The sequence below is a fragment of the Alosa alosa genome, chromosome 14 (genome assembly GCF_017589495.1).
Source record: "Alosa alosa isolate M-15738 ecotype Scorff River chromosome 14, AALO_Geno_1.1, whole genome shotgun sequence".
Taxonomy (NCBI): Eukaryota; Metazoa; Chordata; class Actinopteri; order Clupeiformes; family Clupeidae; genus Alosa; species Alosa alosa.
In genome coordinates this window covers 27,288,755-27,315,332 of record NC_063202.1, presented here as the reverse complement: position 1 = coordinate 27,315,332, position 26,578 = coordinate 27,288,755, and the positions used below count along the sequence as shown (strand labels likewise).

At 47.0% G+C, this 26,578-nt stretch overlaps 2 long non-coding RNA genes across 6 annotated transcripts in view; both read left to right on the top strand.

Annotated features, from left to right (window-relative positions):
• LOC125307270 overlaps nucleotides 1–12,304 on the top strand; it is a 47,720-nt gene extending 35,416 nt beyond the window's left edge. For 2 of the 5 annotated variants that reach the window (XR_007195676.1, XR_007195677.1), the window contains exons 3-8: nucleotides 2,931–3,096; nucleotides 6,934–7,044; nucleotides 7,473–7,942; nucleotides 9,142–9,193; nucleotides 11,666–11,769; nucleotides 11,964–12,304. This is a non-coding gene — a long non-coding RNA (uncharacterized LOC125307270). The remainder of the gene's footprint in view (nucleotides 1–2,930; nucleotides 3,097–6,933; nucleotides 7,045–7,472; nucleotides 7,943–9,141; nucleotides 9,194–11,665; nucleotides 11,770–11,963) is intronic. The other 3 variants (XR_007195678.1, XR_007195680.1, XR_007195679.1) reach the window with 3 other exon arrangements.
• Nucleotides 12,305–12,604: 300 nt separating this feature from the next.
• The window catches only part of LOC125307416, a 25,871-nt gene continuing 11,897 nt past the window's right edge, over nucleotides 12,605–26,578 (top strand). Inside the window, exons 1-3 of the long non-coding RNA XR_007195713.1 lie at nucleotides 12,605–13,221; nucleotides 14,443–14,654; nucleotides 16,087–16,251. This is a non-coding gene — a long non-coding RNA (uncharacterized LOC125307416). The remainder of the gene's footprint in view (nucleotides 13,222–14,442; nucleotides 14,655–16,086; nucleotides 16,252–26,578) is intronic.

Below are 26,578 nucleotides of genomic sequence, written 5' to 3'. Positions count from 1 at the left end.
GTGGAGTAGTGTGGTGGCAGAGATGCTCTGGATGAGGAGAGGAACGAGGAAGTGGAGTATGAAGAGACAGATGAAAAGGAAGTGCTTTGGGTTTAGTTCAACACCTGCCAGCCAACCACACCACACACACACACACACACACACACACACACACACACACACACACACACACACACACACACACTCACACACACACACACACACACACACACACACACACACACACACACACACACACACACACATACACATACTAAGTTACCTGTAATGTACATGCCTCAATTGAGTGAGGAAACTTGGACAGCATCCCAGACTTCCGAAACGTCTACAGGGTTCAGCTGGTAGCCAGTAATGGCTTCTCCCTCCGCATGTTACCTTGGCATCGCATTCGCGTTTTAATTTCCCAGCTGAGGACGAACGCCGCCGAAAACGACGAGCGATGAATAGTTCATTACCGGGTCAAAGGTCAATGCCTCGGTGTGTGCCGCTCAGGCGTCGGCTGTGCTCTTTCTGCTCAGCTTGGTTTGGTTCGGTGCGGGGGATTCGGCACGCGTTCTCCCCGCTGCACTGGGGTGTCGGTGCGGCCCCTGGTCAGGCTTGGTAATGGGAGGGTAAACAGCATGCAGACTTGGGGTAATGGGGCGTCAGAGACGCTTCATTTCCGTTAGACTGGCTGCTGCCTTTTAACATATTGAGACGCATCAGGGTCGAACAGAAAGGTCAGCACTGGTGTGTGTGTGTGAGTGTGTGTGTCTGGCAGGAAGGAGGCGCATGCGTGCACACACACACACACACACACACACACACACACACACACACACTCACACATGTCTCTCTCTTGCTCTCTAAATATATATAAGAGAATAGGAAGAAAGTTTCTTGTCTCTTTTCAAACTTTCCTCTGTCTTTGCTCTTCTTGCGCCCCCCCTCCTCCTCCCCTCTCTCTCTCTCTCTCTTCTCCCCCCTTCTCTTCTCTCAGAAAACTGTGATTCAGTGACTCTGATTGCTATGCATTGTTTAGTTTCTTTCATTAATGCTCTCTGCCACTCTGGTTCCACAGATGAACAATAGCAGGGCCCCTGCAGGGGATCAATACCAGATTGCTGATAGCGCCCCGTCCATTCGCCGGCTAGATTACATGATAAATGGGCCGGTCCATACGTTTTGACACCCCTTCGTTCTTGTAGGGCCTGGGCCTGAGAGCGCAGCCTCCTGCCACCGGCTGCTCGCGGGGCCCCCTGACAGCCAGCCTGGGCTTAGTGGAGAACAATGACTAAAAGAGGGAGAAACAAACAGCAAAGCCACAAATAGGCAATCTGCCGGCAGTGTGAAAGAGAAGGATGGCCCCGAGGAGCCTTTTCTCTGGCGTTGATGTAATTAATGTCAGTGAAAGTTGTTGACGGAGAGAGATGCAGTTAGACTTTGACCCTGATGTGTGGCCCACCGCTCTCTGACTGGGTTCATGGGCTTCAGAAAGCTGTGCAATTTTTAATAAGCACATTTTTTGTCTTGTAAAAAATGGCATCATTGTGGAATTTCTATGCATTTTTATATGCAATTCATTTTATCTATATCCGCTTTTTACTTTTTTAGTTTTTTTAAACATGACAACCAATGGTTAATGTTATTTTTGGTCTACTTTTCTTCTGAGCTGGGGTTTTACACAACTAAAGTCAACAGCAGATACAAATGTTAATGTATTAAGAATTCATTTACTATATTTGCAGGTACTTTATCTTCCTTGTGGTGAAAAAAATAGCATGTGAAACATCTAACTGGCACAGCCGTCTTATTTTTTTCGGCCCTTATCCATTTCTGCTAACTCTTATGTCTCTGGTTTTCGTTTCAGCACAAGCATAAATCGTGACGCTGGCCAACTCACATAATATTCATATTTATAGGAAATGTAATAGTCTCTGGGATTTAGCGAATTTCCCTGCAGCAGTTGGGGGATGTATTTCTATGGCAATGAAAACAATGCCTGGCCTTTTTATTTTTGGATGAAATTTACACTCTATAAAAGTCAAGGTCTTTTTAAAAAAGTGAGAGAAGTAACAGGAAAGAAAAAAAACGACTTAATTTCCTCATTGACACATTGTCCTTTGTAAAAAAGTGAAGGACAGATTTTCTTTCTTTCCATCTGTGTGTGTGTGTGTGTGTGTGTGTGTGTGTGTGTGTGTGTGTGTGAAGACTAATGACCCCCGCATATGGCGAGTCGCCCGTTTTAAAAAGAAACAAACACCCCCTGGCCATTGGTACGCCAAGCGAGAACTTAACTCCATCCTGGCCAGCTCTGTGACCCGGCCCCTGTCCCTGCGCATTTCAGCCCCAACACAACGGAGCTGGCCTCCTCCCCGTGTCCTCGCGTCGCTTCAATGGCCGAGTCTCAGTGATGCGCCACACAGTCCTTCTGACGGCCTGGCTGCCTCGCTGCTTGAGAAGCTGAATAAGCAGGTGTCACTTCCCTCTCCTCTCCTCTCCTCTCTTCTCCACGTCGCTCTCCTGCCATCTGCCCCTGGACGGGACTGGACAAGATTTATGGGCCTGGGAGTGGGGGGGTGAGGAGTAAGATTCCATAACAATTTGAATAATTAACTTCTGTCATCTGCTCAGGAATGTGTTACCGATCCGACCCGCGTTGTCCTCCATTTGCCAAACGCTAAAGATGCCTCAGGTCCGGGGAAAAGCCCCCCTCCAGGACCTGATTTGATATGTATCTGCTATTTTGACTCTTCCGACGCCCGTGTGTGTGTGTGTGTGTGTGTGTGTGTATGTGTGTGTGTGTGTGTGTGTGCGAGCAGAATTGCTCCCAAGGACAGACGGCTGACGGGCAGGCGGCGTTGTTGCATTCTAATGATCTCATTGGGGCCCACCGAGGCCCCTTACTGGCTCTCTATATCCGCTAACCTTCCTCTTATTACCCCCATCAGCTCTCCTCTCCCTCCACCCAAACCGCCCACTCCACCGGCGCGAAGGCAAAGAGATGGTGTTTAAGGCGAGAGCCCGCGCGTATGCCTGTCATAATCATCGGGGACTTTGCGTCTGATCCCTCACCGGAGACCTCATCTCGAGGAATGGCCTCGTCAGGCGGAACAGGTAATTGTGGAGATTTGGTAATTTTTCTGAAAGTGGCTTCAAATCGCGTTAGGAGTGTGTGCAGCACCTGTACCTGACTCGCTCGCCGTCGCCGCGGAAACACACAGCCCGAGGACTTACACCTCTCCGCGGGACGTGGACGCACTCGCGCAGGGGAGAGCGTCACTCCAGTCCCACATCCCACACACAATGGAAACACTCTCACGCACATAGACACATAGACACACACAAACACTCACACACTCTCATTCACACACACACACACACACACACACTAATCCTCTCATTTTGTCACAGCAAGCACCAATTCCATCATCTGGGCTGAAGACAGGCATAGCTCATTTGCCCTTGCGTTGACGCCTTATCTGAACACCTGCAAACAGCCCCAAACACGTCCAGCACTGTGTGCAGCCCTGCAGGGCCTTCCTCTGGCTACACCTGCCTGTCTGCCTCCACAACCAAGGGATGGGCTGTTTGAACTGTCATGCTGTTTTTCTTCTTTAAAATAACTTTTTTTCCCTTCATCCATCCTCTTTCTTTCCCTCTCTCTCTCTCCCTCTCTCTTCCCTTCTCTCTCCCTCTCTCTTTCATTCTCTCTCTCTCAAGAATTTGCTTGCTAAGAGACAGCAGTGAGAGTTTGTGGGAAAGACAGTATGTGTGTATGTGTGTGTGTGTTTTGAAAGAGAGAGAGAGAGAAAGAAAGAGAGAAAGAGAAAGAGAGAGAGAGAGAGGAAGAGAGACAACAGGCCTTACCTGCACAGTCCCTGGTGTGTCCCAGGTGCCGGCGCGCGCGTCAGAGAGCTCATGTCTCCTGTCAGAGAGGAGCAGGAGAAAGACAGCGACGGCGTGACCGCCAGGGCCTCCAGGGCCAGCCGCAAGGGTCAGCCCTTCAGCGAGACAGATAGGAGAGGCAGGCAGGGAGTGGGAGAGGCTGAGGCAGCCAGGAGAGGCTGGGGTGTGGGGGGGCACAGAGACAGCCCAGTGGCAGTGATCCGCCTCTGACAGTCTGTCAGGCCCATCAAACGCCACCATACTGCCCTGTCATACATGCCTGCTGCCCGGCGTCTCCCTCAGCCCAGAGAGAGAGAGAGAGAAGGGAAGAGAGAGCTGAAGAGGTGTCTTGGAAATTTCCCCAAAGTTCACGCTGGGTTTTCTGACAAACCTGTCTCTTCTTTTTTCCCCACTCCTCTCGTGGAGGCTTTTTCCACAAAACAATATGAAATGGACAAATGCAAAAAGCACACATTTATATACAGGCAGGTAGGCCGCGCTGCATCGTTGTCCTCTCAGCCAGTCTGTTGTGACAGAATAAAAACAGCCGATATTATTCATTACTCCGCCATTTTTAAAACCCGAACAATCCCAACGTGATGTTTCATAGCAAAGGGGGAATGGGTGGTCCTCAAGCCCATGTAGTCCACCAGCAAAGCCTGCTTTGGTGAGGACCCAGGTGGGTAGAGGCCACAGGGGGGCACGTGGTGATCTGACACAGGCTTAAATTCAGCTCTTAACTCCCTCGGGCGCGGCGCTGGTGTCAGCCGAGAGGGAGTGCTCTCCTTCAGATCAGTGCCGTCGTGGGCGGACGTCTTTGATCTCCCCGCTTCACTCTTCAGTAAAAGGCTTTAATGCTACCCTGCGTTCACTCGCTGCACCGTCAGGAACTCTCACCTGAAGTGCGCTGTGACACACTCATACACACACACACTCAAAGGGTAAAGTCTTCACATCCTTTCTCTATCTCCCTTTCCCCCTTTAATCAGTGTTAGTAGTACCTGTGGATTGTAGGAAAGAAACTAATAGATGGGGGAAAGAAAGAAAGAAAGAAAGACAAAAAAGAATGAATAAAAAAAGACAGAAAGAAAGAAAGTGAAAAAAGAAGGAAATATAGTCAAAGAGTAGGCATCAACTAACTGGTGTAATCCTGTAGCCTTTAATTAAAACACTCTAATGATCTGAAGAGGGGAGAGAGAGTAGAGAAAGAGAAAAGGGGAAAAAGTCATTTTCTAGCCCTGCACTTTCCTTTTGCACTTCATCCCTGCCCCCTCCATCCTCTCTCCCTCAGACACACTTTTTCAAAGACATTTGTTGAACGATTTACATGACTCCAGAGGGCCCGGGAATTTGCAATGCAATAAGCAGAAGCGTATGAAAGAGGAGCGTGTACAGATACTTTTAAGATCCTTTTATAATCCTGATGAGAAGATGAAGAGAGCGGCTAAAAGAAGGAAGAGGAAGGCGGGGATGGAAGAGCAAAGGGGCAAGAAGAAATGGAGGGAGAAAAAGCCCACATGGCCTTCCGCTGGTAAATTAAATATCCCGGGAGGGCAAGAGGGGGCGAGTGGATGGCAACCGTTGGGGCGTCAAAGCAGTTTTCGGCCGCGGCCGTGTCAAGGAGCCGGGGCCGGCGCCATCCAATCCCAACGGCATCTTATCTGTGGCCCAGGCCACCGACAACAATCTGGGCAGATTAGTCCGAGTACAGAGCCGCGGAGCAATCAGCGCGCTCTCCTCCCCCGAGCACTGTCTGCCCAGCCACCAGCGCCACCGCAACCATTTCACTCTGGGTATGCCCTAATCCCTCACCAGCGCAGCCACCACACACACACACACACACACACACACACACACACACACACACACACACACACACACACACACAATAGTGGATGTATTAAAATGTGCTCTGGGAATATTGAAAACACCACAGATACACTCACTTCTGGTCGAGAACTCTGTGAAACAAATGTGGTGTGTGTGCCAGACATCAACCAAACTGTTTTACGTTTTGCGCCTTTAGCTTGTGGATGTGGTGCTAATAATGATCTCCAGTTAAAACAATGAGATGCAGAGTGCATTCAGGTGAGGGCATTCTTTAGGTGCAGTGAGCGGGCCCCATCTCATGAGGCGCGATCCGTCAATCACCAGTGCCACCTCTCACAGCACAAAGCTGAGGATGTATGGAAATTTCCTGAACCCCTGTCAGAGGATGCAGTCGATTGGCTCACAGATGAAGAGGATTCTGTCCCAAGAGGCTAATGGATTGCACCTGTTTGACTATCTTTCAGTGGGACCCCGCATCATGCCTCAGATTGCTTTGCTGTTCTGCATTTATTTGATTTGATTTTTTTCAAAAAAAAAAAAAAATCTTTCAAGCACGAGTGAGTTTTTAAACATATTTTGCTTTTGTGAATAAAGTAATATGTGATAGCAGTATTCATGCTTTTCACTGCAGTATACTGTAAAATGTCCTGGACAACATACGGGGACAGCGCCTTTTGCTAAGTAGCATTTTAGATGACCAAAAAAACCCAACTTTGGTGACTTCCAATAAAACAAATTTGAATATGCCCAAGAAGTTCGAACTCTAAAGTCACTGGTTAATGACCCGGTCACTGATTTTAAAAAAGAAAGAAAAAAATAATACATATATATGTATATATATATATACCACCTATATATATATATATATATATATATATATATATATATATATATATATATATATATATACCTCCTTCCTCTCCTCAGCCGGGTGATTACTTGCAGTCTATAAAGGTTGACGCTCTCTTCTCTGCTGCACATTTACATTTTCAGATAGGTTCACCCTGGTGAGGTGCTTTTAATGTGCCTTGTTGATTCGTAATCTGTGTTGTTCCACACGCCTGCACTAATGATTTCTCTCTACTGCATTTGTAATCAGATTCATTTGTTTTCCTGGCTACAGCATTCTCACAAACAACAGGAGATGAGTAGTCCCTCTAACTCTCTCTGTAACTCTCTCTCTTTCTCTGTCTCTCTGTTACTCTCTTTCTCGCTCTCTCTCTCTCTCTCTCGCAGCAGACACAGCCAGCACACTCTGAGGTGCTGAGATGAGTGCATGCTACATGAGAGCATCATGGATGAACATCTGCAGCAGGAGGAGTGAGGGAGAGTCTGAGCATTGTAATTGTAAGGCCCTATAACAGGAAGAACATTTGAAATGCTAAAAAAACAAATAACATCCAGGGTCATTTGTTCATTATTTGAGATAGACAGATAAATAACCTTGCCAGGTCATTATGATCAATAATAAATTACAGAAATCATTATTTTTCACATTACTCCTAAGGTGAGGTGTGCTAATTAATTTTTGCATGGCAAATAACAGTCAAATAAAAGATGAAATATTGGTCTATGATAACAAAATCACAGTTTAGCATTTATACTGACATTATCCACCACTGCTTTATGCCTTCTCTAAATATTTTAGAATAATGTTTATTTGCATCAATTTGTTTGTTGGTATGCATGTGCCTTTGCCTGTGCGTGTGTGTGTGTGTGTGTGTGTGTGTGTGTGTGTGTGTGTGTGTGTGTGTGGGCACGTCTCAACCCTTGAGACAGGTGACATTTGAAGCTGCCAACGGAGATAGATGTGGCGTTTGTGTGGCTGGCCAGGTCACCCAGAGTGCAACATGTGGCCTGGAGGAACAAGAAACCAGCGATTGAGAGGGAGAGAGAGAAAGAGAGAGAGAGAGAGGAAAGACATTCTAATCCTACCCCCTGATCGATCCCGGAGACAGGCCCTGATGCTTGATGTCCATCAATCTTGCTGGACTCTGTGTGGCCAGCGTCGTGTTGCTGCTCGGCCCAGCGCCTCGCTGTCTGCTCCGCTCCTCTCCTCCGCTGAGCTGGACCTGCTCACGGTCATCTGAGATCACCGCCCCCACTCCACCACCCCTGCCCTGCTGCACTCCTCCAGCCTCCCTCCTACTGTCATGGGCACCGCCTGGCTCCAGGACCTCACGGGCCCAGAGATGGGTGGCCTCCAGGGGACAAGGAGTGAGATGGGCAAGGTGAGATGTGCAAGGTGAGATGGCTTCAGGCCACGAGAGAACAGACCCCACACCACACCACACACACACACATACACACACACACACACACACACACACACACACACACACTAGGGCTGTCAATCAATTAAAAAAGTTAATCTAATTAATTACATACTCTGTGATTAATTAAGCTAAATTAATCGCATATATAATATTTGTTGTGAAAGTATTTTAAATATTTAAATTCAAATGAATCATTGAATAATCAGCATTAGTGACATTAAAGTTCAAAAACTCTTTTATTATTATTTTAATAATGGCCATAATAATCTATGATATGACCTAATATGCTGAGGAAATAAATCCAAAAGTGCTTCGGGAAGAAGTTTTTTTTCATATACAAGGTATGTCAAGCCACAGATATAACCTAGGGGACACAATGAAAATAAATTAACACTCCCCTCAATGTCAACACTATTTCTTTGCATTGATGTGCGACTTTAGAGTTGATGAACTCCGGTGATATGCAAATTCCTTGCTGCAGACAAGTTTAAAGGTAAATGTTCCAATCAATGATCTAGGCAGCACATTTTCTTCTCTCTCCTTCTTTTTACAGTCTAATGGTTACTGACTACAACGGCTCAGGGTCAAAGGTCATACGGAATCGATTCATCTGCGTTATTTTTTTTAATCAGTTATTTTTTCTCAAATTAATTAATCAAAATTAATCAGTTATTTTGACAGCCCTAACACACACACACACACACACACACACACACACACAGTTCTTCCTTTTCCTACCTTTAGACGTGTTGTCTACACTTTGTATTATACACTTTGTACTGTGCATTACTCCAGTGGCCAGTAATCTCATAAGAACGAACATAAATAGCATTCATGCGCAAATTTACATCGCAGTGTGTGTTTTCTAACCAGCAGTCAGTGCAAATCTCCACTGCACCCATTTCACACCAGCAAGGGCCCTGCCGGAGTTCTCACAGCTCACTCACAGAAGATACAATAATATCTCTTTTTTTTAAAGCAAAGCGCAAATCTCAGGAAAAAGCAAAGGAAAAAAAAAAAGATAGAAAAGTTCCTCTCTTCGGCGTCTCCAGAGAAAGAGAGGCCTTATTATCTGCCACCATTTGCATGATGAGAGAACACAGCCCATATTCATCTTAGTAAAGTTGTAATAAATGGTTTCAACAGCATTATCATCCATTTTATGCAGGTGTGGCTGGGAAAATCACTCACTTCAATCAAAGCGGGCCCCTGCTCCCTGCGTAAGGAGCCTCATTTTTTACCATCTCTCTATACACACTGCAGGAATTAAGAGGGGAAATAGAAGGGCTGGTGAGGGGGGGGGAGACAGGTAATCGCCTACCTCTGGGTGGCGCTGACACAGAAGTCAGGGAATACAGAGAGAGGAATGTCTGAAGTGTGCTATTACATGAGTACTCAGGAACTGTGCCCTGTGCTCTGTATTGTCGCTCCAGAAAAGAGGAAATAGAAAGATGGAGTATCGGGGAAGGAGGTAGGGAAAGGAGAGAGAGAGAGAGAGGAGATGTTGAAGTGGAGAGGAGAGATGGTAAGGGGTCACATGGTGGCAAATTGACTGATCAATGAAGAGGGACAGTGTGCGGTCCTCAGGGGCTTTCCTACAGTCCAGTCTTTAATGAGGGGAGTATGCAGCGCTCCAGATAAGCCTCTCCTGTAGCAGACCACAGCCAACTGGAGGGAAATCTTCAGTGTACCACATTCCCGTTCAGTATAAACATCTGTGTGTTAATTCAGCAAGGCCTACTCTTTCTTAAGCAGCCACAGGTACAATATACCTTTGACATACAGTATGTTCTGTCATGCTGTAGGCCCAACTCTCATGGCCTGCCCTTAAAACTAATTGCCCCTTAAACCATATGTTAATTCTGTACCAACATGTTTGTTTACAACAAGTACACTGTGTTGTCATGCTGCACATGAATGAAATGCTGTATAAATGTATAGGACATTAGGCTTGTTAAAATAGTGGAAGTGGGACCTATCCTTTTGTAAACATTTCCTGTAGTCTTAATTTCACTTTGAAACCTCTTCAGTCTTTCATGAAGCAGGAACACAACCTTGCTAAACATAGAGCAGTATCTATGTTCTAGTTAAATATGTACGCATAAAGTATGCATACAGTAGCACATATGCATAGAGGTACGCATAAAATGACATAAAATCCTGCTAAGCCTTCCGGATGAGTTAGTGGGCTATAATTGCCAAAGGCTTGGGGTTTGTAGCACACTATTTCAGGCAAATATTTCCTGCTCCATTCCACATCCTTATTAAAACATCTCTTTTCTGTTTTAAGTATTCCAGCTTTACATTACCTAAACATAACTGATTTGACGTTCATTTGGAGCTTTGCTGGTTATACAACGGTTCCGGTTAACCATGCTCAAGTTCTGCTAAAGTGCAGCATGTACAAAAGAAAGGAACTTTAATGTTTGTAATGCTAAGACAGTCAGTAACCAGAAAAACCTGGCAATTAAAATCATCTGCACCTCTGTCACAACACAGCATCATAACAACATCTGCCCGGCGTCCCCTGCTGAGTTCTGTTCCAGTGGCCTCAATGAAGACACGTACAGACAGCTCAGGCACACACACATCAACACAACATTAAATACCTCAGAAAACACACACACAAACACACACACACACACACACACACACACACACACACACACACACACCTACACACACAAACACACACACACACACACACACACACGCACTAACACACACAAGATAAACAGTATTTCTTCTCTCTATTATCAGGCATAGTGTGTTTTAAACTACATCAGCCAGTAGTCACTTGATTAGGTGGTTGTTGCCTTCTCATTTAAATGTTATATAATAAAGAGCATTTGAACATGCATATTGTAGAAATGGATGTGAAGAGCTCTCTCAGCCCATGTCTAGGGCTTTGTGTGCCCAGGTGGAAGAGCCCATGAGGCCTGCTGGTGGTTCAGAAGCCCAGCCTGAGTGAGCGCGTGAGTGTGTGGATGGAGTGGGCACCCCGGAGCTCTGTTCCGGTCGGCTGTGTGAGTGGCTTCAACAAGCTCTTCATGGGCTGCACAGGCTGCTAATGGACGGGTCCCGCACCCACTCATGAGCCTCCTGAGGAGGAGGAGGAGCAGTGCGCTCGCACGGAGCCAGCTCCGCACGTCCTGTCCACACACGCTAGAATCAGTCACACGGCACCATGGGCTCAGGAAAATCTCTTACAGACCAAAATGGGATTTTAGATTTTAACAGAAAATGTATTACTTTGTCTTTTGAATGGTGGGTGAATGTGTTTGTGTGTGTGTGTGTGTGTGTGTGTGTGTGTGTGTGTGTGTGTGTGTGTTGTGTGTGTGTGTGTGTGTGTGTGTGTGTGTGTGTGTGTGTGTGTGTGTGTGTGTGTGTGTGTGTGTGTGTGTGTGTGTGTGTGTGTGTGTGTGTGTGTGTGTGTGTGTGTGTGTGTGTGTGTGTGTGTGTGTGCGCTGTGTGTGTGTGTGTGTGTGTGTGTGTGTGTGTGTGTGTGTGTGTGTGTGTGTGTGTGTGTGTGTGTCGCACATGCCTGTATGATTGGGTATGGCTTTTGATCACATGCTGTGAAGGTTCTGTGGGATACTGAATAAGGCAAGGGGAAATCAACATCTCATCGTAAAGAAGAAAGGAGAGGAATAATACCATTCATAAATATTTATACCACTTTTTGATTCCAGCATCCTCTGTCCCGGTCGGAAAAAGGAGAAATGGCTTCTGTATGAGAGGTGTCATCGTGTGGTTTGAAGGTTCACCACTTTAATCTCCTCTGGACATCCCATTGGTAAGGAGGAAACATTGAGGAAACATTGATGAAACATTGAGACATTGCAAGAGACACATAGCACTGAACAAGTGCACACTGTCTCAGCACTGGGAACATCTCAGATTTATTCTCAGTGTTTAGAAAATCACTTATCTGATGTTATTATCCGCAAAAACAGCATGCAACGTTAAATCCATATCTTACCAAAACAGGCTTCATTGGAGGGTGCATTCAATATTCTGCGGTCCGGCATTGATTGGGATTTGCAATGGCACGCTGAACAGTACTTCTGATCAGAATGGGTCTACTTCTGAGTCCAGGAGTGTGGAGATTACACCAAATACTGGCCTAAACCACAGATGGTAGATACTGCAGCGTCACGCAGGCCCAGGCTCAGTGAGAGTGACCACACCGGGGATGTCTAATTGAGTTTTATCATAAAGGTCCAATCACACTGTTCCAAAAGCCCACAATGACCATGAGAGGATATCTCCACTTTTCTTCCTCATCCTCTCTCAGTCACTCTCTCTGTCTTTCTCTCTCTCCCATCCTCAGTCACTCTCTCTGTCTTTCTCTCTCTCCCATCCTCAGTCACTCTCTCTGTCTTTCTCTCTCTCCCATCCTCTGTCACTCTCTCTGTCTTTCTCTCTCTCCCATCCTCAGTCACTCTCTGTCTTTCTCTCTCTCCCATCCTCTGTCACTCTCTCTGTCTTTCTCTCTCTCCCATCCTCTGTCACTCTCTCTGTCTTTCTCTCTCTCCCATCCTCTGTCACTCTCTTACTTTTTCTCTCATTCTCTCCGTCGATCTCTTTCTCTCTCTCATCCTCTCAATCTCTCTTTTTCTTTCTCTTTCTCTCATCCTCTCAGTCTCCCTCTCTCTCTCATCCTCTCAGTCTCCCTCTCTCTCTCTCTGTTCTTATAATCTACCAGAGGAAGTGGGAGTATTTGTTGCCCTCACTCTTGGTGTAGAGGGAAAGGAGGCAAAAGGAGGTAGGAGCACATAGCATGTCTTCATTAAAGTGTCACCTCCCATTATTTGGCTCCTATCTCAATTAGCAATAGCTTTAATAATGGGTCTCCATCTCTCCTTCTCTCTCTCTCTCATTCTACTCTCTTATTCCCCCTCTCCTTTCCTCTCTCCCTCCATGGCGTCTGGATGCTTGTGGGGAGCGGCGTGAGGCAAGAAAGAGAGCGAAGCAGCACATCTGTGCTGTTTTCACCAGAGCAGCTCTCCTGCTCTCTCTCTCTCTCTCTCACTCTCTCTCTCCCTCCATCTCTCTCTCTCTCTCTCTCTCTCTCTCTCTCTCTCTCCCCCCTCTGAGAGCAATTAGGACGAGCTGCCGGTGGCTGGGCTGCTGGCAGAGGCGCTGGATCCCCCTATAATCACCCGCGCATCAGAGCCAGCGCTCCGCTACAGCACCGCAGGTCACACAGGGCCCCACGCTACACCACCAGAGACGCCGCGCGCAAGTATGTGTGTGTGTGTGTGTGTGTGTGTGTGTGTGTGTGTGTGTGTGTCTGTGTCTCTGTCTGTGTGAGAGAGTGTGTATGTGTGAGAGAGAGATACACAGAGAGATGGTAGACGCAGAGAGAGGTGGCTTCATTTGGACCTGTAAGCCTCCATAAACGTAATAGCAGCAGATCAGGGGCTCACACACACACACACACACACACACACACACACACACACACACACACACACACACACACCACACACTCGGTTGCAGTCTGGTCTCTGGGCATTACCACATGCTCATGCACCATTTCCTGGGCCTCCTAGCTGCCATTTTATATTTAGCCAGGGCCTGTGGCTGGCTGGGCCACGAGTGCGGTAATTGACCGCATACATTTGCACTCCCTGTCTGTGACACTCGGTGACAGCCCCTCTGCGCACTGGAGAGGGCCTGGGCTAGTCATCGGCTGATCTCTCAAATCACACTCTAATTGGGGGATATTAAACGAGCCAACCCACTTAGCCTTTGGGAGAGCAATCCATATTCACCAACCGTGCCTGCGTGTTTATATCAAACTGGCGAGCATACATCACACACACACACACACTCACACATACACACATACACACACACACACACACACCACACACACACTGGACACAGGTGTGCATCTTGATGCCATTTTTATACAGTCTTTGTTCTGTACACATGACACACCACCATTCACACTGAATGAAATTATGACTTTAAATATATAATAAAGCAACTTTTAGTAGTACAACTTTTATAGAACAACTTTTTTATTTCTGGTGTTAAAACTTTTGGATGATTTTGCATGATGTAAAAACTTAGTAATGGTGCAAGAGAGGGATATGCAAAGACAATTGCTATATAAATCAATAAAAGGCACGGCATTTAAAAAAATGTCTCAGAGGCAAACTTTATCAGACATTTTCCATGTATAATTGTGTGATTTAAATGTGCTTTAAAAACAACAACTGCTTACTGACAGAAAAGAAAGCAAATCTTGTTTAGTCTAGAATTGCAGCTAACAATATCACAGACATTTGTAGCTGTCAATCACAGCTGAAGAATGACAGAAGAAAGCACTTTAAGGACAATTAAGGAGCAATACAGCCCAGATTGAAACATTACTTCTTTTACAGGCTAAGAATGTTATTATCTTTCTCTCTCTTTCTTTCTCTCTTCCCCTCTCTTTCTCTCTCTCCACATACAGTGGAGTGTGCTGAGGAGGAGAGGAGGCAGTGAACACAGGCGATGACTCTTCTGAGCCATTAGCCCATCTCTGTCTGCTCTGCTGTGTGTCTGTCTGGAGGGCTGGACCGCTGCGGCAGACGACCAGCAGCAAGGTGCTGTGGCCACCTGTCCAGCCCAGTGGAGGTCCACGCACGCCACTTCCCCAGAGTGGACTAGGGCCATGGCGCTGAGGTAGCCATTTTAATGGGCAAAATGTTGTTTCTGTGCATCAGAGATGTTAGTGGTGGTGTTGTTTTGTCAAACAACAGCTATGATCAGTTGGCCTATTTCACTGGGAGGATACGGATGTTGTTTCTCTCTCTCGCTCTCTCTCTCTCTCTCTCTCTCTCTCTCTCTCTCTCTCTCTCTCTCTCTGTGTGTGTGTGTGTGTGTGTGTGTGTGTGTGTGTGTGTGTGCGCGCGAGTATGTGTGTAAAAAAAGGGTAACATGATTTATAAGTAGGACCGCTGGTGCAGATTCTCCGCCTCCCCCTTGCACACACTCACACATACAGTACACACACACACTCACACGCACACACACACACTTATACATTCACAGACACACACAGACACACACACACACACACACACACATACACACACACACACTTACATGTATATTAAAAAAGGAGAGAGAGAGAGGGAGAGAGTAGATATTTATTAATATATGATATGCTAGGCACAGGAATGCGAGCCTTGAGGAGCGTAATTGCGTGTGGAAACATTCCTCCGAGGAGCTTGGCACATATTAAAAGCGAAAACTTGAGACATGTTTGTGATAATATTCCTAATAAATCTGGGGCCGGGCCTCAGCCGCCTTGACATTAAGAGCGGCGCGGGCCGTTCATCTTCGTTGGGACTCCAGGATTTAAGGTTGGTCACAAACAATCTGAGTGGTGCCGGATTGCAGAGAGGCAGACATGCCGGCGTGGCCTGGCTCCCTCCCATTAATCTCGCCTCTCCTCCTATGCAAATGATGCCCCATTTTAATTGATAATTTCTCAAATAGACTGGCTCTGTGGCAGACCCCAAGTGTTCTAATGAGAGCGCAAGGGGCGGGTGGGCGGTGGGGTGGGGGGTTGGAGGGGAGGGGGGGTGGAGAGAACCTATAGTGTGCTTTATGCCGGGGATGAGGGATCGTACTGGGAAGTGGGGTAATTATTTAGGCAAGGCAGGGGCCTCTCTGTGTGTTTCTGGGAGTGCAAACAGCGGCCGGTGCTTGTTTATTGGACGGGACGAGTGTTTGTCATGATAGTGCGAATGCATTCGTGTGTTTTTTGTGTGCGATGGCGTGGTGATCTGCAAATATGCTGGTTTTTGTGGGCTTCTATGTGTATGGTGACAGAGGCAGGTATGGAGGGAGGAAGAGACTATTTAGTAGATAAAGGTGTAAGAGAGAAGACCAATGAACTTTGTTGTGCTCAGCATGCACCACCAAGGTGTTTTACATTTAACATGTTTACAGTGGTGTAAGCTTGTAAATCTGTTTTGCACATCCGTCATGCCTCTGGTATGGTCAGGCTCATTCTGTCTGGTCTGTGTGTGTGTGTGTGTGTGTGTGTGTGTGTGTGTGTGTGTGTGTGTGTGTGTGTGTGTGTGTGTGTGTGTGTGTGTGTGTAAAGAGAGAGAATGAGACGGAGAGCATGGCGTTGGGCTCTATGTGGGTCACAGCTGAGGACCTCCAGGAGGACAATGGAACAGTGTCAGCCGCCCACAGTGATGAATGTGAGGGACCCAAGTCTCTCCTCTCGCGCTCCCTCAGCCCCTACCGCTGCCACCTCCACCAGGTCTGCTGCACCCACCACCCCACGCCACACCACACCACACGACACGGCACCCCACCGCACCACATTACTGTTTGGAGATTTCATTTGATTCCTCGCAAATAATGGGCCGGGATAGGGGAGGATCAAAAATTAATGTCCAACTTTTGGAGGTGTCATTAATTATGGAGGAAGATTAATTCTTAATGGCTGACGTCAAAAAATCACCACCTAGCGAGCGTACGGCTAATTCACGTCATGCCTTTTAACTCAGAACAGCTTTTGAATTTGTTGGATGCACCTCTCTCTCTCTCTCTCTCTCTCTCTCTCTCTCTTTCTGTCTTCTCTCGTTCTTTTAAGCAGATGTAGGAATTGAAATGATTGAGCTTACTCTCCCTGCAAAAACATTAGTCTGGCCTATCTGTGTTTGCTTTGGGGTAATATATTATGGGAGCAGGTACGCCACGTTCAGATAAACTGATGGGAATGGTGTTTAGTCGCTGTGCTGAGGGATGGGTGCGAGCGGAGGCAGAGCGACGGACCTGTGTTTTATGCCCTGTTTATGGAAACCTGCGTGATTTGTGGCAAATGCGCCAGAAAGTGTCCTGGCTTTTTTTGAGTGGCCTCTGGTGTAAGTGTGTGTGTGTGTGTGTGTGTGTGTGTGTGTGTGTGTGTGTGTGTGTGTGTGTGTGTGTGTGTGTGTGTGTGTGTGTGTGTGTGTGTGTGTGTGTGTGTGTGTGTGTGTGTGTGTGTGAGAGAGAGAGAGAGAGAGAGAGAGAGATGCTGAGATTTGGGGTGTGATTTATCCAGTGTTGCAGTGGGTTTGGGAGCCCCTGTGGTATCTGAGTGTCCGTACAGTGTGTGTGTGTGTGTGTGTGTGTGTGTGTGTGTGCATGTGCTGTGTGCAGTCATATGAGCCTCAGAAGGATACAGCTACTGCTGCTCAGTGTCTGAGTACTATTCCAGATGCGTCAGGACAATACTATCACACACACACACACACACACACACACACACACACACACACACACACACACACACACACACACTACATCTACCTCAAATCAACACAACACAATACAAATGAACGCAGAAGCCTTACAGTATACTTTCAGAGACTGAAAAGACAGACTTCAATGCTTGGATCTCTCAAATGCATATGCTACCACTATACTAACATCAAATACAGAACTTCCAATGTTTTTTTTCTTAAGTGTCATAGTTAACTTGATTATTTTAAAATTGAGTTTACAAATGCAAAAACTGTTGTGAATAAACACAATGATTGTAGATTCTTAGTTATGGCTTCACACCAGTAGGGGGAAGAGTGTCCAAAGAAACAGCCATTAGTGTAATAGGAAATCATGAGGGAGAGAGAGGGTGAGAGCAGCTCAACGCATAGTGTGCCATTTCAATACGCAATGTTCCTACAGACACGAAACAAAAAAGTCAATTGTCACCTAGATAACTTATTGTTCATTTATTTTATGAATAAATGTAAATGTATGTACATTTTTTAAAAAAGTATACACACGTGTTTGTGATTATAGTACTGTCAATCATTAATTGTAATTAAAAAACACTTTTTTATCAACATACAACAAAGGTAAACAATATTTAACAAGCCATTATTGTATTGTGTTTATCTGAAAGTTGAACTCCTCTGATTTAAAAACAATATAAACATGACTAAAGGCATTGTGTACGCACCGTGTTTACCGGTACACACATAGGAATGATTGTGTGTGATATATATAGTGTGTCCAGTAGTTCAGCTGCTCTGCCCAGCTCACTAGATCGCCGACACAGAGCAAGTGATGAGGAGAGAGACGCCGATGTCCTAACCTGTGTCTTAAGCCCTCTCTCATTCCATCTCCGTGTACATAGCTGGGACCACAGCCCAAACTGACATGATTTTTTAAAAGGGTTCAACAACTCGCTTGTTGTACAGCAGAGCAATTAGCGCGGCGTGCTCATATTAATTAGTGGTGAGTGTTTTCCTTTCACTAATGCATATTGCGGGGAGGGAGGGAGAGGCGCGGAGACGATGCCCCAACACGGCTTCTATAGGATAACCCAGGAGTCCCTTCCCCCTGACCCCTGTACGCGGCCCAAAACGTGTGATGGGGGCATTGTGCCAAATGGCTAAACCGTTCATTAAACATTTTATGCAAATGCTGTTTGTTTTATAAGCAAATTAACAACGAGGATTTTGCAAAAACAGGTGCTGTGGTGTGAATGCACAAATGTTTCTTCCTGGAATACTGACTGACTATTATTGTGTTACATGTTTCAAATGTAAAAAGCACTTTGAGCTGCATTCTGTGTATGAAAGGTGCTATACAAATAAAGCTTTATTATTATTATTATTATTATGATGTGATACTGAAGGAATTAATTAGAGCCGGAGCAGTAATTAGATGCAATAATTTGTGTGATTAGCGGGCTGTTTAAGAAGGAAGACACACGCAAGTGCACACACACACACACACACACACATACACGCACACGCACAGGCATAATGTACACACGTACCGTGCATATGCTCTGTTGGGATATGGTGTGACGTTGTTGTCCCTCACAGCTGACACACACACACTCACACACACGTGCACATAAACACACGCACACAAACACACACACACACAGACACACACACACACACACACACACACACACACACACACACACACACACACACACAGAGGGAGGCGGTGAGAGAGAGAGAGAGAGAATCTTCTCTTTTCATCGCTTTGGAAATGTTTCTTTAAAAAACGCTGACATGACTGTAGCTAATTACAAAGACGAGATTGAGGTGGGGGCTGATGGGGTGTTATGTATGCGTCTTTTTTATTTCCCCTTTTTCCATTTTCTCTCCTCTGGTCCTTTGCTTCCCAAGTCAATGAGCCTCCTTACCTCAAAGCAAAGGGGAAGCTTATCAACGCAGCACTTCTAAATTTGGAAAAGAGGGCCATGATAAAAGCTGCAACGTGTTTTTCCCTCCCTCTCTCACTCCTTTTATCCATCCTTTTATTCTCACTCCTCTTTTTTTCTTTTTGTTACATATTATTAAAATCATAAAGTGCATAATTAATTTCTGCAGATGTAGTACATTTGGTTCTGGCACCAGTTCTGTTAACAGGGCCACTCTGCTTCCTGCTACAAAGTCTGGTTGGGAGAACACTCTATGTGTGTGTGTGTGTGTGTGTGTGTGTGTGTGTGTGTGTGTGTGTGTGTGTTTTAATGTGCGTCAGGTTTATAGTGGAATTCCAAATAAGAATTTCTCCTGAAACACGTATTGTGTGGAAACATGTGACTTCTGCTTTGGCACAAAGACACTCAATGCCACCAGCGTGCTGCCAGACCCCATGTGGCACACACACACACACACACACACACACACACACACACACACACACACACACACACACACTGCCCCACATGCAGTTCAGAGGCCCAGTGGCAGATGAGACCCCTCTCATAGGGAGGCACAGGAGTAGGAGGAAGTGGAGGACTACTCTGTGATCTCACCCACCCCCCTCCCCCAACACGCCCCCCCCCACACTCACACACACACACACACACACACACACACACACACACACACACACACACACACACACCGGCTTTCCTCTCATTTGGACAGAAGTCCTGGGGAGGGGCCCCTGGGGTCTTAAATGAAGCCATCCCTCAGCGTGCCTCCTCTCGGCACCCCCTCCATCCCCAGAGCGAGTCTCCAGAGCCGACTGCCAGGGTGCTGCTTTATGGGCTGCCGATGGTATTTCCCCCGTCACCACCCTGCTCCATATGCCAGCGCCACCACGGCCACGAGGTGATTGGAACCACTTGTTGATAAGTAGGATCCCATCCACCATGTTGCCTAAGCGCATCTGCTGGGGTGGGGTCGGCTGGGGGAGTGGGGGGTCTCGGCGTTTCACGTGACAGTCAGTAACTTTCTAATCGCCTCGGCTAGCAAGACTCGACCTCAGCCTCTCCCTCTTCAGTCTCTCAAATGATGTGCCAGTCCATGCCTGGCCCCAACACGCACACGCACACACACACACACACCAACACACACACACACACACACACACACACACACACACACACACACACACACACACACACCCTGGCCCCAACACACACATAACAGTTGTGTACCAGACGGTTGCTTTGGCGAAGCCCCTGAAATTAATCTCTGACTTGTTGACAAGACTGCTGGGACCAAGCCGTGCAGGCGGGGTTTAGGAAATCAGATTCCGAGCTGCTTAACTTATTTTTTTGTGATTACGGTTATAATCACAGTAGCATTGGCTGCAGGATGCTGCTTGCCTGGCTTGGTTGGAGTGAGTGGGTCTGAGTGCCACCCATCCAGAGATTTGTCCAATCTGATTGGCTTGAGAATCTGATATCGGTACATATCTTGGTAGATTGGTCATGCCAATGAAACCCGAGAAACGGCAAGTTTGGGAGTAGTTATGGATCTAATTAAACATCTACCTATTTTTTAATTAGTCATAGCTTTACAATGTGTGAAAGGGGATTTTAAGATGAGAAAGGGGATTTGATGCTAATAGTGGCTGTTGTAAGGCAATAGCAAGACTTACAAGTGCTTGTATTAAGACCATACTCAGGCATTCTCATTTATCTGCCATGGTCTCTGTTGAGTTGGTGTAATGGTGCGCAACAGCTGTTCCAAAGAGATGGACTAATGTCAAAAGTAGTTGACTCACCACCAGGAGAGGCTCCTCAGACACAACTCTCATCAGACACTCCCACGGCTGCGTGGCCAGAGGAAGCGAGACATCTCCGTTCTGACCACCACTGGGCCGACGCCTCACGTGGACACCGTCCACCGTTCATTCATCACGGCGATAGCCTTTACCGCCGACAAGAGGCTGGGGCAGAGACGCTAGCACGGGCAGAAGCCCACCGAAACAATCAGCCTCCTCGTAGCGAGCCAGGCAAACTCATGCACCCACCGTAACTGTGGAATAACAAGGGAAACCTGGGGGATGTAATTTGTCATTGGACGCATTAGAAAGAAGGAGCTGAGTGGAGAACAACATGTATTGCTCTTTCATTTAATGACCCCCTCCTCCTCCATCCTCTCCCTCCATTTATCTCCCACCTCTAGTGGAGGGGGGGGCTTTGATATGCTTCCGTTAACGAAGCGGGGAAATTGTCTATGCAAAAAGGGGTGGGAGAAAGGGGGAAAAAGGGAATCTGCAATAAAAAAGAAAAAAAAAAAAAGAAAGACTTGTGAGAAGCATAAATATTGTAGTTGGAAACGGGCTGCTAACGAATAAACAAGCGCTTGATGGAGTGTGTGATATCTGAAGCCCGCACAGGATGACTTGTGTGTAAACTTTAGAAAATGTAAGCGTTTTAACTTTGCGGTGGATAATGGGGAGTGATGCCGATCGCGATCACTGAAGAAGGGCCGGCTTGGAATAGGAACATCATGGAATTCATCTCGGATTCCTACAGATGAATTAGACCAGGGCCTCAGCAAGCCTAGCCTCACTGGGGACCACAGCACATAAATTATTACCAAATATAATTTCAGCTATTAGTCCATATTCCTGAGTATCCATCACCAACATTTGAAGCAGAAATTAATATTTTGTGAGGTGGGAGTGGGGAGAAAGGAAGAGCCTAAGACCCGGAACTCATTTTCCTCCCCTTTTTCTTTTTTCCGAGTTTTGACACATTTATGTGTGGAGTTGGGCTGAGGCGGATCCATTACCATACAGATTATCCATGGCGAGCATTACCGCACGGAGAATTAACATTCAGGAGAAAGAAAAGAAGAGAAAGAAAAATGGAATAAAAAAGGATTATGGATATTATACCTCCCCTCTTCTTTATGGCTAATCTCTGCTGGGGTCAGTCGTTTTTTTTATCAGAGGGGAAAATAAAATAGTTTGAAAGGGGAAATCCGCTGCTATCGCTCCATGGCGTCTTGCGGGTTCTCTGTTAGACACCTCCACTGCTATCTTGCTCAGTGGGTCTAAACGGCAGGAGGATTACGCCGCGTGATGTGATGTGACGTGATGTGAGCCAGTGTGGAGCGAGAGTGGTGAACGCCTGTCCTTTTCAGTGCAGCACCACGGGCTGGCTCCTGTGGGAAAAAAAAAAAAAAAAAAAACGGGAGGAGAGTTGGAGAGAGGGAAAGACAAAAGAAAGATGGAGTTTGGGCTTTTGTCTTACTCCTCTGCCACATTACGGTCAAAGGCGTGGCATTTTGGGTTAAGAGTTGAAACAGCACTCCATGTGTACAGTGGTTGGGAGCACAAACAATGTGTCTGTGTGATTTTCATATGCAGACTTGCAGAAGAAGTCACCATGTCACTGGAAACATTCCCGGCCAGACACCATGGAAATGCAGGAAATCATTGCCCTCCGAGACACAAGGGGTCAACATATCCTCTGCCTGGCCCACTGCTCCTCAGGCACAGAGCAAACAGCTGCAGAGTGCTGATGACACGTTAGCATGGCGATGGTCTTGATGAGGCTCTCAACTCAGCCCGCGGCATGATTTATTGAGACAAGTGGAAAGACAGAATTGGGATTGCAAAACATAAAGAAGAGAGAGAGAAAGAGAGGGAGAGAGACCTTTTCTTTCTTTATGGGAGTGTCCTTGTGAGTGTGGTACTAATGGCTACCAGTCCTCCCTCTCTCGGTGCTGTGTGCTTGTTTGGTGTGTGCTGGCGGCGACCCCTGGCATGGCGCGGGGCTCTTACTCCACTGCTTTCATTTCCCCCTGATTATCCTGAAGCCTGTCAGCTATCGCAGATGCATCCCACAAGCCCAGCGCCACCCCCCCACCCCCCTCCTGCTGGCCCCCACTGGGTCTCTCCCTAATAGACGTGAAACGCTGCAGTCAATAATATTTTACTTGTCTTCCCCCCTATCTCTATGTCTCTCATCTTTCCCTCCTCTCTATCTCTCTCTCTCTCTCTCTCTCTCTGTCTTTCTCTTCCCTGACCGGTTTGATTGTAGGAGAGTCAGGAGGGAGGTTCACATCCGAAAGTTCAGCCAAATGTTATAAAGCATTGGGAGGTTTCTGAGGGAGAGGCCTTAACCCCCCCCCCAAACCCCCTCCACACCCTCCTCACCCCCCAGCCCTGAGCCTTTTAAAGCCGCAGCCAATAACAGCCCGGCAGAGCTGATAACATCAACAGCTGTCAAAGGCCCGGGCAACAGCGCTTGTCTCGTAAACCCAAACACCTGTATTCTCTCATTCCTTTGATTGTTATCCTTCAGCCTGCCATCCGTGCACACTCACACACTCACACACTCACACACACACACACACACACACACACACTCACACGTGCACACACCCATGCGCATGTACACACTCGTACACACTCTTCCCCATCAGTCACATCGGTTTGATTTGGCTGTCAGACATGGCTCTGCCAAGATGTGAGTGAGTCAGTGAGGGGGCTGCGGTGTTGGTGGGTGGAGGAGCGCACAGGCACAGGGGAAGAGGAGCGGAGGTGGGGGGTGGAGGGGTGGAGGTGGGGGGTGTAGGGGTGGAGGTGGGGAGTGGAGGCGATTTATAAACTGAAAGAGGGCCTCTTCAAAAGTTTGGCACGCTTTGAAAGGCAGAGCTGGGGGCCTGCAGAGAGCATGTCACCATGGCCTCTGTCGCTCTCTCTCTCTCTCACTCAATCACTCTCTCTCTCTCTCCCTCACTCTTTCTCTCTGTCTCCATTTTTTCTTTTTCTCCTGCTCTTGTTTTTGTATGGGCTTGTGGGGAAGATGATGGAGGGATGGCGAGAGAGGAGAGAGGAAGGATGTTGTGCTCTCTTTTAATTACCTCACCACCGTCCTTTATCGGAGCCAGCCGCTTGCCAATCGCGTTGGGCCAGTGTTGTTGTTCCCACCCCCACTACGACCCCCACCACAACCCCCCCCCCCCCTCCCCCATTTACCCCTACCCTCACAGGCAGAACTTTTGGGCATGGGGGCACCAGGATCCAGCCAGGGGATAATCCACCTCCTGGAGGCTTTGGATCACATCACAGGGCTGCCGTCATGCCGCTGCGCCGAATCCATCAGTCAGTCAATGAGAACTAATGATTTAAAAGCGCCAGAGAAGAAAGACAACACAAAAGACACACTTTGTTCCTGTTTGAGAGGAACCATATCAGGGTTGCTGGGAAACACGCTCTCGCACACGCACACACACACACATACTGTACACACAAATAGAAATACAGAGAGAGAGAGACACACACACACACACACACACACACACACACACACACACACACACACACACACACACACACAGAAAAACAGAGAGACACACATACACACACACACACACACACACAGTAGTGCAGTGCAACCCTCCTACGGACACACTGTGATTTTTGATCTTGCTCAAAGACAATATGTTTTGGGTGTGTTTTTTTTTTAGATATGGCCGAGCACGGCTGGATTGAAGGCTTGAATTCTGATCCCATCTGTGTGGTGCAACACTGGTACATGTCAATCATTGTTCTTTTTATAAGGCCGTGTATGAATATTCATGAGGATCAGTGGAGGGGGCTGGGTTTGCAGAGGAGCAACAGCAGGGGAGACAGGAAGCTTTCAATCACACACAGGAAGGCACACACACACACACACACAGAAAGGGACGCTGCTGTGTGTCTGTGCTTAAACCAGCATGTGTGTGTGTGTGTGTGTGCGTGCGTGCGTGCGTGGCGTGTGTGTGTGTGTGTGTGTGTGTGTGTGTGTGTGTGTGTGTGTGTGTGTGTGTGTTGTACAGAGCAAGAGAGGCCATCGTTCTTCCCTCCTGAGTAGAGTAATGAGAGAGTGCCTCTCGTGGGTTAGCGGATCGTCCCTTTCCCGTTAGTCAGATTTATGTGTGAGGCACATTAACAGCAGAATGGCATGCGGCACTCCTTCACTCTCCTCAGCATCTGCCTTCCCCTTCCTGAACAGAGAGAGAGAGAGAGAGAGAGAAAGAGACACAGAGAGAGAAAGAGAGAGAGGGGGGCTATTTTAAGATAATGCTGCCTGTCATTTAAGGTGTTCTTCATGTAAGAAATCCATTGAGTAAGAGTAAGAGAATGTGAGAGGTGCATGTATGTTATAGAAGGAATAGATCATGAAAATCATTAGAGTTGTTAAATATTAATGTTCAGTTTTTTGTCTTGTAGTGGAGTGTCTGTTGTCTAGGTGCACAGTGAAGAAGCTGCTCAGCCACTGCACTGTCCATGTGTGGCCATTCATTCTGACCTTCCCATCCTGCCTCCCATCTAGTAGCCAGCGCAGTGCTCGCTCTCCTTACAACACCCCCATTACAACACAACGCAGTGGATGACAAACAGGGCAGGTACGCGCGCTAAATATGAGCTTCCCGTGTGCAGAGGTCACGCAAAAACTAATATGATTATCACATTTTCCCCCTCTGGTTTGATCACGCGCAGAACACGCACCAGCAGTGAAAATTAAAATGACCCTGGCAGGCCTCATGCGCTAAAACCCATTAAAGGGGAATATTTATATAAAAAAACATATATCACTAAATTCCACTCAACCGATGAAAACTGACGTCCTGGCCACTCCACCCCCACCCTCCCAGCCTCATCCCCCCCCAGCACCCAGAATGTTTTATTGCAATCAGTGCCCACGTCTGCTTGCACTGGGAAAAATCTGCTCGAAATAATTATATAAAGGGTGCAGGGGCCTGGATTGAAGTGTTCCTGTAAGAATTCCAGTGGTGTAAGCAATTTATTTCTTAACACATAGTTCATATTGTTTAAGGCACACCATATATCTGTCAGCGATGACACGAAATATGGCTTTAATACAGCATCACACACAACGGGGGGACAGAAGAAATATTTCTAGCGCTCTTTTTCGGAACACTCAGGAGAGGCCGCACTTTTATTATCTCTTAAAGAGGAAACAGCAGAGCCAAAAGCAGGCCTATCTGAGCACGCACACACACACACACACGCACACACACACACACACACACACACATACACACACACATGCACACACACGCACACACATGCACACACACACAGACACACACAAAGGCGCGCTGCCTCTTGAAGTAAACAAACTCAGAGGAGATGGCAGGCGCACGCGACACAAATATGGAAATGTTTAACAAGCTAGTGGGAGGCAATTGGTCCCGACAAAAAAATAAACCCAGCAAATGATTTCTTGGACCTCCAGCTGAAGAATTAAGAGGCATTAGGGATTACAGTGAATGAATGCTGAACACAGCCACTGACTGAAGTGTGTGTACCGCTGCCGAGAAAACGACCAGAATTGGGTTCTCACCTAACCTTTCAAAGATCTCCAGTACGTCGCT